Genomic DNA, 12827 nt, shown 5'->3' on the forward strand with positions numbered 1-12827 from the left:
CAGAGGACTTCCTTTTTATTGGTGATGTTTGAGCCCCCCCATGATGCGGCCACGCCCTTTCACAGTGGACCTGTATGACGTTAGAGGTTGTGTGAAGGTATCAATGAACTCAGCAGAGGTTTCCTTTTCATGGTGATGTTTGAGCCGCCCCACTATGATGCGGGCCCGCCCCCTTTCACAGATTAGACTTGTATGAGTAAAGTCTTGTGTGAGGTGTCATTGAACCAGCAGGAGTTCACTTTTCATTGGAGACGATTTCAGTGTATGAGTGCGCGCAAATGCGCCGGTCGCAAGGAGAGGCGTCCGCCAGTAACCCCGACTCGGCAAGGTTGCGAGGGCCCGTCATCGCGCTGCAGCTTTAATTTTTATTGTGATGTTATTGCCGCTGTGCATCACATCCCCAAGGCTCTTTTAAAAGGAGTTTTTCCCACCACTATGCATGGTTGCACCATGCTTGTGCTTGGGGAATTACTAGAATTGTTTATTTTATAAAACTTCTATTTATTATATAGATTTTATACATTACAGATGTATGACCTACTTAATCTGTAAAGAGTCTTGAGATAACTGTTGTTTGATGTGATACTATAAAATAAAATTGATTGAATTGAATTAACCAGTAGCTCTGCTCATTTCTGAGTCAGCCCATGGAAGATTGATACAAGTATAATAATCAGGACAGAAGTAAATCCATAATAAAGTTAACTGTATGTGTTGCTTGTCCAAACTTTTTCCACTAAAATAGTCATCTCTAATAGTGGGTAAATGTTGTGACAGAAACATTGTGAAATAAAGTATTGCAAGGCGTAATGGACGTGTATGGAACTTCTTTAACAAAGGAATATAGATTGGGAATCAGAGCGGTGTGAAATTATGTGGTGTGAAACAAATTCCAGCATGAGAGAAACTGCCAACGAAGTCTACAATATAAATGGCTAATGTACTGTGATACTGCCTGGGGACTTAACTAAACTGGAGTAAAATACTGTGTTATTACGTATTAGTCAGGAAACTCCAAACTGTGGAGTGGATCCCCTGTGCGTGTGCTCCCTGTGAGAGAAAACATTGTTCTACCTATTCACCTGACTTTTGAAACTGGTTGTATTACATTCCCTGATTAATCTGGATTAATCGCCAAAATTAAATAATGAATTCAAAGTAGTGTGATAATAGTGCATTATTTTTTTAAATGGTTGACATATGATAAAAAGTGCCGTATATTGTTCTGCAAAAACTGTACCAGCAATTTGTTATAAAGTAGCAGTTAAATAACATATTTAGTGTATATTCAACTTAACCCTCTGAGCCCTAAGGCCATTTTACAGATCATTGTCCGTCTGATTTATTTTATAAATAAAACATAAACCTTGTTGTACAGTCAAGATATCAACATCATTCTTTCAGGACAAACTGGGTGATTAAATTGGGGTTGCAGTGAGGTCACTGAATGTTAAAAACGTGTTAGTGGACCTTTAAAAGACAAATAATAAATGAAACGGAACATGAATCTTCCAAGAGATGTATTGATATCTAGACAGATATTAATACATAAGCCAAATTTCTTCTCTAAAACATTCTCATATTGTCTTGGGAGTCACCACTGTGAGAGAGAAACAATCATTAACTATAACAGATGACAAAATACATGATTTTTTCAAAGAAAGTCCAGACGCTTTTGCCTCATGACATTTACTTATGCCAATAATCAAACTAATATGTCATATTTATGATATTACACCCACAGCAATTGTACAACACCATTTGTGTCTAAACATTCTTCTATATGCAAAAATAAACAATAAACATATAACTCATTTAAAGCACATACTATATACATTTCTTCAAAAAAGGCCCCAAAATATAATATAAATATATGCCAAATCTCAAACCAGTGAGGCCCATTATGCTCTATAAAACGGTAGATATCTATCTTGTGCAGTATAGCAATCTTGACTGCAAATAGACAGTTTGATGGGAGAAATGGCATCTTTCAGCCCCATACTCTTTGGATGACTTGTCTCCCAATATGGGCAATTATTGCTCTCCTTCCCTAAACACAACGGAGAGTAGACACAGAGCTGCGAGTTAGAGGCATAATGAGCTAAACGCGATGAATTTTTGGCATAAAGTGGATAAATCTTTTGATGTAACGGCTTGGACTTTAATGCTCAACGACACCGAAAAGAGGTGAAGTCCAGGCAGGATAGAAAATCACCTGTAGAGGCTAGAGGACCCGGAAAAAGACTACGTAACCGCTAACTCGTACCTTTTAGACGGAACTTTTGGTGAGTTTCTGGTTGTATGGTTGATAATTATAAACTATGAAATCCGAGGTGCTGTTTTTGTTCGTGGGCGAGTCTCCGGTCTTAGGTCTTACAAGCTGTGAGCAACAAACTTTACAATAATAAAAACAAAAAAAAACGCGTATGGGACATGATTACGGACAAAGATTGGAGAGCAATGGGAGGGAGGATGCACTCGGACCGGCGCGGCTTGTTGTTGGAGTCCATAGTGGAGGATGGATGATAAATGTTTTTCCCTTTAATCTGTAGGCACACTCTGCTTTAACGTTTTGTTGAAATTAGCTGAATATTGTTAAGCTCATCTCTAACACCATATTTTAGGCATTCTAAACTTGTGTAAAAACATAGCAGATAACAATTAGCATGCTATCATGCAGCTATAATAGCGCTAATGCTAACTTTATTTCCCTGTGAGCTTGAGGGAAAAACGTTTTTAATACAGCTGGAGTTACACAAATGCAACATAAGGATTAACATGTCTGGTCTTTGTATAAAACATTCCTTCGACAAACAAAGAGGATTCAGTGACCACAATGGACGCACTTGCGACGCCGGCAGTCCAGCAGTGCAGCACCTCCGTCACCTGCGACTCGGCTACCAGTGTTATATATATATGGAAAAGCTGAGAGGAAGTGACTTTCAATACAAAAATGATGATTGTACAGTCAAAAGTACAGGGCACATAAAAAGCAACCAGATATTTGCTTTAATGTGCACAATGATACAGTATTAGGAGCCATTTATTGTGCACCTGTTGCTTTGTCCCCAAATAAAGCAAACACGAGTAAAACAACCCCAGGTTATGAATGTAAAAACGCAGTCTAAAGATGAGATTCTGATGCTGAAGACAACACAGGCATGCAGATTTACTTTTCAGTGTGAAAAGGCAAAACAATTTAGCATCATATGAAAGAAAAGCTAACTATTCTACTGTAGTCTGGGAGTTATTAACCTGTGCTTAAAATTAAATACTCGCATTCAGTTTTGAGTTTTTGCAAGCTCCAATAGAATACATGTTCTGCCCTTCAGGCATTTAAGTTGAATTTTTATGCATTTAATTGGGCATATTTTCAGTTTTAATGCAGGTTTATTTTGACATTTGTTTAGTGGAGCTAAACAGGAAGTAGTTTTATGCAGACTCTTATTTTGCGTTTGTTTACTGAGCTAAAACCGGAAGTAGGAAATAGAAACACGCGTGAGAAAGGAGATCATCAATCGCGAAGGGAAATGCTCAGCCAGTTAACTTCCCAGCAGAAGCATCGCCTGTATGTAAGACTTTGTTCTGAGTTAACTTTAAGCATAAATCATTTAAGTTTGTAAAAGGAAATGTATGGAAAACTAGTTGTTGCTTAGCTAATTACAATATTGTGGCTGTTTATTCCAGTTTTACTCTCTGCATCTCTCTCACTACAGCTGGTGATGGATTCAGCACAACATGAGAAATAAATTGCTGATAAGGAATTAATGCTTCTTCGTGTTCATGAATAGAGAGAGTTTAGCTCACTGTTAGCTGGAGTTGTTACACCTCAGTGAGAACCCAGTACAGTAAAAAGGCGTAATCCAGCTGAAGTTTCAACGGCTTGAGAAGTAAGTAGACAAGTAAATGGGAATCAGAAAGGATGATAATGCATCTGTGGCACAAGAAAATCCAAGAGCTCTCACTCACCGCATCAAGCTGCACAGTAAGGGCGTGCTAAAGCAGAGGCCGCGAAGGCACGAGCGAGTTTGCTGAGAAAGAAGCAGAGTTGAAGGTACAAAGTGCAGCAAAGAAAGCAGAGCTACCATAGGAAAAGCAAAGCTAGACGCTGAACTGGGTGCACTTGAACTTCAAAGAGAGGCAGCTGCAGCTATTGCCAAAGCCGAGGCATTAGAAGCAGCCGAATGGATAAAGAAGATTCAATCATGAGATGTATCTTGCAAGCAAATTTACAAAACGAAAATTATAACACGCCACTAATGAATATGTAGTTAGCACAAAACTCAAGCATCTGCCCATGCAACATTACCGACGGCAGCATTGTCAGAAGGAAGCGTACGTCACATGGAAACCTCCATCAGAACTCAACTCACAGTTACGGAAGGACAACACCAGGTTGAAAACAGACCATCTGAGCATAACACAGCACCGGAAAAAGCCATTCTTTCAGCAACCGGCTAAAGTCAGGGATGTAACCCACATCAGCACACACTTATGGACACATCAACAACCCATTAGAGACAGGGGACTTTATACAGCACCTGCTAGAAACAGCGAACAACCGTAAAACTCAAGACAGTACATCATCCTTGCAAATCACCATTTAAGGCGCAGCTCCATCACACGTGGCTGTGTAGCACCATCCACCCCAAGCGTGACACCTGAACAACAGAACACCGGGACGATACGGCTCGCCGTGATTTAGTGGAGTACAAGTCTCTACCAATTCAATGATAACCTGAAGATTATTTAGCATGGCAGTCGTCATTGAGTAATGCTACACGGGCTTAGGACTTACCTCCACTGAAATGTAGACTTGCTGATTAAATGGCTGGGACCAGAGTCTGTGAAACACATCAAAGGATTCGCTCTGTGCATGTCGGAACCCCAGATGTAGCAACTTAAAAAGGCCTCGGGAGCGCCTCCAAGAGTGCTACGCTCGCACCTGAAGTAATGGAGAAGTCTCTTTTAATTGGATGAATTCCAAGAATATCAACCAGAGGATGACGGGAGATGAGGACCTAGGTGATTTCTTTGGACTTCAGGGTGCCAGAGAAGAAGGTTTACCTCAAAGGATTGTCCTACTGGATTACCGCAGGGATTGGGCCCATGTGGAGAAACTCCATCACGGGCTCACAGGAGTAGATGGGCTCTCAGTCGGCTCAAGGTTTAAAGAAGATACACAACGGCTACTTCCCTCCATTCGATACTTTGCCGACTTCATCTGCATGAAGCACGCCGGGGAATGATCCAGTTTCTCCTTCAATGCACCAGCAACAACGGACCAAAGTCAGACAAAGAGGCTAAATATTACGGAAAAAAATATCGTTCACAAAACAGATGTCTCTTCAGGTGAAGACCCACCTGCACACTCGTGAGAGGAGAAAGACCCAGCGGGCCAGAGAAAACTGTCACCATTCACAACAAACCACATTCACTAAGTAAATGCAGAGCATTTAGAGGGAAGACTCTGGAGAAAGAAAGAGCATTCCAAGGAGAATGGAATTGTTCAAGTGTTGCACATCAAATATCATCTTGCAGAGAGACTGTAAGGCAATGGTAAAGTGCATGGGTGCGACAGCGACCGACATCATGCTGCTATGCATCCAGGCCCACCACCTCAAGTCTACAGAAAGCCTACACCCCACCAGCAATGGCGGGAGGGCAAGAACACGCGACGACAGCACAGCCATCTCCTCTCACGGCACCCAGGTATGTGGTCCAGGAGCAAACAGCAGAATCCTGCTCAAGATCTGTCTGGTAGAAATATACCCTCAGGTCAACGTGAGAAGGCAACCAATGTATGTAATTTTGGATGATCAAAGTAAACCGTTCACTGGTGCGTTCAGACTCTTGAGCTTTTCAACATCAAGGGCCAACCATTCCCCTACTCACTGAGGACCTTGCCGGATTGGTTGAGACGTCGCGAAAGGCAAGAGGGTTTCAGATTGAATGCTTGATGGGCAGATACTAACTTACTACTACACCGCTAATTGAGTGTAATGAATTCTCATTGATCGCTCTGAATACCAACGCCTGACGCAGCCAGTCATCATCACACCTACGAAGGTAGCGGCACATATACCACAACTCGACCCTAAGGCAGAAATCCTCTCTGTTAGAGACGGACATTGTGAGGGTCCACAAGTACGCAGCAAGTGAATGGACCCACAACGCCCCCTTTGCCCAAGACTGGATTTGGGATGGTGTTCTGATAGGAGAAGTGTGCCTAGGAATGCACACAAACCAGCTGTGAGCACGTTCAAGACAAACGTGCTGGAAACGGCCGACCCTCCGTTACTCAGAACACGTGAGGAGTTTCATGAAGCGACTGAAGATTTGTCCCACGGCGGGGGAGCAATAGTACAAACCACACAAAGCATCGTTGGATGTCCGGGACACAGGTCTTCAATGAAACGGAGTCTGACAACAAACCTGCCTGTCATGGAGGACACAATCTTTTTGAAAATCATGGACCAAAAATGTATAGAGACACGTCAAACAACTGGGTGCTCCTCTCCCCTTTAGAGTTCCCGCCAACGTTTATCCAACAACGAGAACAGGTGTTCACTCGCTTCACCTCTCTGGAGAAAACGCTGCGGCGAAAACCTGAGATGAGAGACCATTTCTAGGATTATGAAGAAAATATTTGAAACAGACATGCAAGAAGTGGGGTCTCCTCCACTAGAAGAGAACGAAGAGTGTGGTACCTGCCATCTTTCGGAGTCTTCACCCACAAAGCCGGAAGCATCCGTGTGGTGTTTGACCCCAGTGCAAAGTACTTTGGCACATATCTAAATGGTGTTCTTCGTCAGGCCCCGACATTCAATAACTCACCATTGGGGTGATGATCCGCTTTCGCAAGGAACAGGGTAGCAGTCATGTGAATACAGCAGATGTCCACTGCTTTTGTCCGCCAAAGACACAGGAAATACTTGCAGGTTTTGTTGGTACAGAGCACAATTACATGTCTAAGGAATCATCGATATACAGGATGAGGGTCCATGTTTTGCGCAACATATCCGTACCATCTGTAGCATTATGGACTAAGGAGAGCCATCACATGAAGGTGCAGACAAACAGGAGAAGACACAGTTGTTACAGTTGTTGCACATCATTTCTACGTAAGATGAGGACTCATCGGTGCAACTGAAGCTGAAGCATTAGTCTTCCTACGAGACGCAGACCCTCTCAGTGAATCGACACCTGAGACTCCACAGTTTGCCTCAAATAGGGAAGCCGTCCTTCAGGCCTTTGCCCAGAAGACAGAGCAGTTCTGAAGACCTTGACCTAGCGGTGAAGCTACACCAGTGCACGCAGTTTGGGATTGTCTGTGGAGCGATGACAGACACCTTCACATTCGCCAGTTCAGAGCACAAGAAACCCTTCCTCGCAGGGGAGTTCTGTCCACAGTGAATACGCGTCTTTGATCCTTTAGGCATGGTCGCACCTGTGACTATTGAAGCAAAAGTCTCTGAGAGAATCTCAGTTCAACACGGTGACTGGGATGCTCTCTTCCAGAACAAAAGTGAGCAATGGGAAGTGTGTGCTGAGTGAGCACTGCTATGACTTAAGTGTAAGCCTACATATCCCACGTTCATACACACTAACCTCGCCTTCAGTGCCATACACAAGCAGAGCTATGTGTGTTCTCCGACGTGTCCAAAAAGGCCATTGGGAGTTGTGGCATATCTCAGGCCCATTCAAGCTGAAGGACAAGTCTACAAGTAGGATTCATCTTAGGAAGTGAAGCTGGCCCCATAGTCCGAACCTACCATACCTCGGTTGGATTGGTGGTGCGCAGTATTAGCTGTGGAAGTTGCTGAACTCATCCAAGATGAATGCACCTGAAGCTGATGATGATCAAGTTCTATTGTGACCAGCGTTGTGCTTGGATATAACAATCGGACAAAACGCTTCTACGTCTACGTTCCAATCGCAGTCGCAAGAATTCGTCAGTCGATACCTAACTCATGTGGTTCTACGTTAACAAGAAGCACAATCGGTGGCACGCTCCAGGTCTCAGTTCCTGCGTCCCAACTGAGAAAGACTATGTGGTTCCGGTACACCGTTTGGCAAAACAAATCCATCTACACAGATGAACCATGGAACGTTTTTTTTAATCTTATATGATTCTAGGACGGTGTGCCAGAATAGACTGGAATAACAACTTTAGTGAGTAGTTTTCTCACTCAGGACTCAAAACCGAGGCCTTACCGCCACGCCGGGTTCCAGGCTTTTCATGCATGTGCCGTACTACCAGGGCTATTGCCCTACTTATCACATAAGCCAGCATTTACCGACGCAACAAGTCCAGCAATGTAAAGGAGGGCACCACTGCAACTACACGCACGCCGGATGAGTTGTCTCAGGCGAGACACATTATTATCAGAGCGCACAAGAAGATGTCTACGCAGATAAGAGCTCACGGCTCTTTGAGCCAGGACAGCTGTAACCAAAGACAGTTCCCTTCACAAGCTCAGACCTGTTCTTCAAGATCATCTGATTTGGGTTAGTGTGCAGATTAAAACACGCGGACTGAGCACTCTGAAATGAAAAAACCATCATCTGTCCCAAGACCAGCCACTTTCTTTGCTGTTGTGCGACAGTATCATGAAGAAGTAAGGCATCAAGGCGCCACTCACAGCAGGGGCCCTGAGAGCAGACAGGGGGTTTCTGGTGTATAGGTTCGCAAGAACGACTTATTGCTTTTCTGGTATTGCGACACTGTGTATGTGGTGCCGCAGTTCGACGCCGAAGAACCGAGGAATACACTCCTACATGTCAGTCTGCCCCCAATATCGCTTGCATCACGTCCCACCTTCACCTATGTGGAGTAGGACGTGTGTCGGTAACCATGGCATAATCGTCCTCAGAGGCGTACAAGAGGGTGAGAAGCCCCAAAGCAAAAGTGGGGCAATCTCTTCTGCTGCATGAGCTCCCGTAGCAGTGCGCATCGAGATCATTGACTTACGTAACACGTCAGTTTCATTAATGAATTGAGGCGTTTCTTTGCCATACGGGACCTTTAAAGCAGACTAAGATCGGTACTTTCCCCTGCGGAAACAACTTGTAGCGCAGCAAAGGAACTGGGATCTTAGCCGTGCAACTACTGAAATCAAGGCAAGAACTACGTGAGTCACATGGGTGTGACTCATGGGGTTTATATCTCCTCATGCATCCCATAGTGGGAGGATCATGCGGAACGCTATGATAGGCCTGTCAGATAGGTATCTCTCGTGCGAATCTGATCCAAGCAAACATCCAGCGCACCCCACGTGTCTCGTGCACCACTCATGATGGATAGTGACTGCAATAATCACAATGCTCATACCTCTTGTTCAGTCTCCACTTTACAGAAATATACCATTATATTGTTCCTGCTAAAGATTACTTACTCGCAGAAGGGGGAGTTACATCACCTAACGGGAGATTTCACAAACAGGATCTTCGCAGTCAAACAATGGAAACTAGTCCCAGACTCTTGCTGACAGATTTTGGTGTAGTTGGCGGTCAAGGAGTATCTCCCCACTCTTCAAGCCCGCCCAGAAATGGCATGTATCCCAACGGGATGGGAAAGAAGGAGACATTGTGCTCTGGAAGGACAGTTCAAGCGCTAGGTAACCGGTGCCCTAGGCGAGGGATCCAAAGCTGTTTTTCCCTGGATTAGAGACAGTAAGTGGAAGGTGGAGTGCAGGGCATCGGTTCCTAAGTTCTGGATAGGGGTTCTTTGATGACAGTGTCAGATAGTGGTCTTCTTCTGCCCAATAGACTGCAGGTTCGAGACATTTTGATAGTTAATAGTGACCTTTAAGTCAACGGTGGATGGTTATTGACCTTCAGGATTAAGTTGAAGTTTTGCATTTAATTTTTGGCATATTTTCAGTTTATGCAGGCTTTATTTGGACATTTTGTTTAGGAGCTAAACAGGAAGTAGTTTATGCAGACTCTTATTTTGACGTTTGTTTACTGGCTAAAACCGGAAGTAGGAAATAGCCAAGCGTGAGAAAGGATGATCATCAATGTCCAGGGAAATGCATCAGCCAGTTATATTTCCTCAGCAGGATAGCATAGCATGTATGTATTAAGATCTTGTGCTGACGTAAATTTAAGAATAATCATTTAATGTTGTATAAAGGAAAAGTTAAATGTCGAAAACTGGTTGCTTAGCTAATACAATTTTGCTGTTTCTTCCCTAGTTGTACTATCTAATCTCTATCACTATCAGCATCTCATGTGTATGGATTCAGCATCAACATGAGGAAATAAATCTGCGGTATTGAAGGATATTAAGCGTCTTCGTGTTCATGATTAGCGTAGAGTTTAGCGCACTGTTCTTAGATGGAGTTGTTACACCTCAGGAGAACAGTACAACATTTTTTTGTGTCCAGGTTCGGTGTGGTAGAGTCAGCTGGAGCCCTATGCCTGTCCGCTACAGCCTTAGTCCGCTCCGTAGTTCGCAGAAGGAACTCACGCGCCTCAGTCCACACCCGGCGGCAACGACGTAGATGCTCCTGCACCGAAGGCGTCATCGGCCGCCGGAGGGCGCTCTTACCGGATCCATTAGAGGCGTGTCTACTCTTCCCCTCCTCCATTGACTAACAGCTGAGCTTCATCATCAGTATCACCTCATCAATTAGAGGCGTGTCTACTTTCCCCTCCCCAACTGACTACACAGCTGAGCTTCATCATCATTATCACCTATCCATACTTACCTGGGCCGACCACTCTTCGCGCCAGTTCGTTACCTACATTCCGTGGTAACTGGTCTAGTACTAGCTGTTGGTATTCCGTTGCTGATATGTACTTAACTTGTGTTTCTGCCACAGCGTTCGTGTTCCGTCTCGTCAGATGTTTGGATCTCCTCATCTCCCACACACCTCCGTGTCGGATTGTTTGTGTGTTTTTTGTGTGCTGGTTGTTCTGTTCCGTCAGAATTAAACCCATTTTCTGTGTACATTACTCCCTCTTGTGGTCGTTCTGTGTCCGGGTCCTACACCACACCTAACAGAACGAACTGGCCAACATGGACCCCACAGCACAACCACCGGCTACAGGAGAGGAGGGCGCCCAGCGGGCTATTCAATCCCAGGGCGCTTTACTTGGGCAACACGACCAACTCATCCGAACTCTGCTGGAGAACAACCAGCAGTTGTTCACTCAGGTCTCCAACCTCACCGAGCAGGTTAGCAAACTAGCTGTCTGTCTCTCTCCCTCTCTGTCTGTCTCACCACCTGCTCCCACAGAGATGGCTGCCGCTCCACCCGCTCCCACGGTGGTGGCTGACTCTACACTTCACCGCGAGCCTCCCATCTGCCCACCGGAGCCTTTCTCTGGAGAACTGGATAAGTGTCGGGGGTTTCTGCTTCAATGTGGATTAATTTTCCGGCAACGGCCACTGTCTTTTTCTTCGGACACTACAAAGGTACATTTTGTCATGGGGCTACTCAGAGGCAGAGCGCTTGCTTGGGCTGAAGCTATGTGCTCTAGTCTCGGCGCCTCTGAGATATCTTTTAATGACTTTTCCGAAAGATTAAAGACTGTTTTTGACCACCCGGATTATGTGGGTTGTGCCTCGAAGCGCTTACTCAGACTCAGGCAGGGAGCAGACAGTGTAGCGGATTATTCCGTGGGATTTTGGACACTGGCCGCTGATTCTGGGTGGAACGAGGAGGCACTTCGGGGTTTTTTTATCAATGGCTTATCTGAAGTTATCAAGGATGAACTAGCTGTGCGGGACGAGCCCGACTCCCTTGATAAACTTGTTTCTTTAGCCATCAAACTGGATAACAGATTGCGGGAGAGGAGACGCGAGAGAGGCGGGCCGCCTCGCTCCACCAGACGGACGACAGCCCCAGACAGGCTTCGGAGACCGTCTTCCCCGTTGCTTCCTGCTTCTACGCCGGACTACACCTTCAAAGAGCCAGCGGAGGAAGCTATGGAGCTTGGTCGAGCCAGGCTGTCTCCTGCGGAGCGACGCCACCGTCTACAGGCAGGTGAGTGCCTGTATTGCGGGGATCCCTCTCACCATGTGGTTAACTGTCCATCCCGACCAAAAGACAAGGCTCGTCAGTGGAAGTAGGCACTCTGACGAGCCCGGTCGCTATCCCTAAACCTACTGCTCTCCGCCTGCAGGTTCCAGCCACCCTGCAGTTTGAGACTTTTTCCTTGCCTCTCTCGGCGCTCGTTGACTCAGGAGCAGAGGACAATTTTATAGACTGGCTGGGTTACCCTCTGAGCCGATTGCTACCCCGTTCCGCGTCACCGCCATTGATGGGCATACCATGGCCCGGATAACCCACCAGACTATGCCTGTCACGGTTATCCTGTAAGGTAACCACCGAGAGACTATTACATTCAGGATTATTTCTGCCTCTACTACCCCACTTATTCTAGGATTTCGGTTGACATTACACAATCCCAAAAAGATTGGCAACGCCACGCCATCCTGAGCTGGAGCGACCACTGTCACTCTGCTTGTTTGGGCTCAGCTGTTCTCCGCTGAGTGTGTTCCCCTTCGGTGGCGTCTCCGTCTGACTTGCCGCGGTCCCTCCAGATACATGGACTTAGCTGAGGTTTTTAACAAAAACAAGGCATTGTCAATCCACCCCATAGACCGTATGACTGTGCTATTGAGTTGCTCCCGACGCTCCTACCCTTCGGCCGTCTGTACAGTCTGTCTCGGCCCGAGCGGGAGGGATGGAGAGGTACATCGGGGAATCGCTTCAGCCGGGATATCCGTCCATCTTCGTCACCGTAGGGGCGGGATTCTTTTTGTTGAGAAGAAGGACAAGACTCTTCGCCCTGTATTGACTATCGGGGTCTTA

At 45.5% G+C, this 12827-nt stretch overlaps 1 long non-coding RNA gene across 1 annotated transcript in view; it reads left to right on the forward strand.

Annotated features, from left to right (window-relative positions):
* The first annotated feature begins 2275 nt into the window (after positions 1 to 2275).
* Positions 2276 to 12827, forward strand: part of LOC116697192 (uncharacterized) — a 16342-nt gene continuing 5790 nt past the window's right edge. The window contains exon 1 of the long non-coding RNA XR_004333957.1: positions 2276 to 2285. This is a non-coding gene — a long non-coding RNA (uncharacterized LOC116697192). The remainder of the gene's footprint in view (positions 2286 to 12827) is intronic.

This window comes from Etheostoma spectabile, chromosome 10 (genome assembly GCF_008692095.1).
Source record: "Etheostoma spectabile isolate EspeVRDwgs_2016 chromosome 10, UIUC_Espe_1.0, whole genome shotgun sequence".
Lineage (NCBI taxonomy): Eukaryota > Metazoa > Chordata > Actinopteri > Perciformes > Percidae > Etheostoma > Etheostoma spectabile.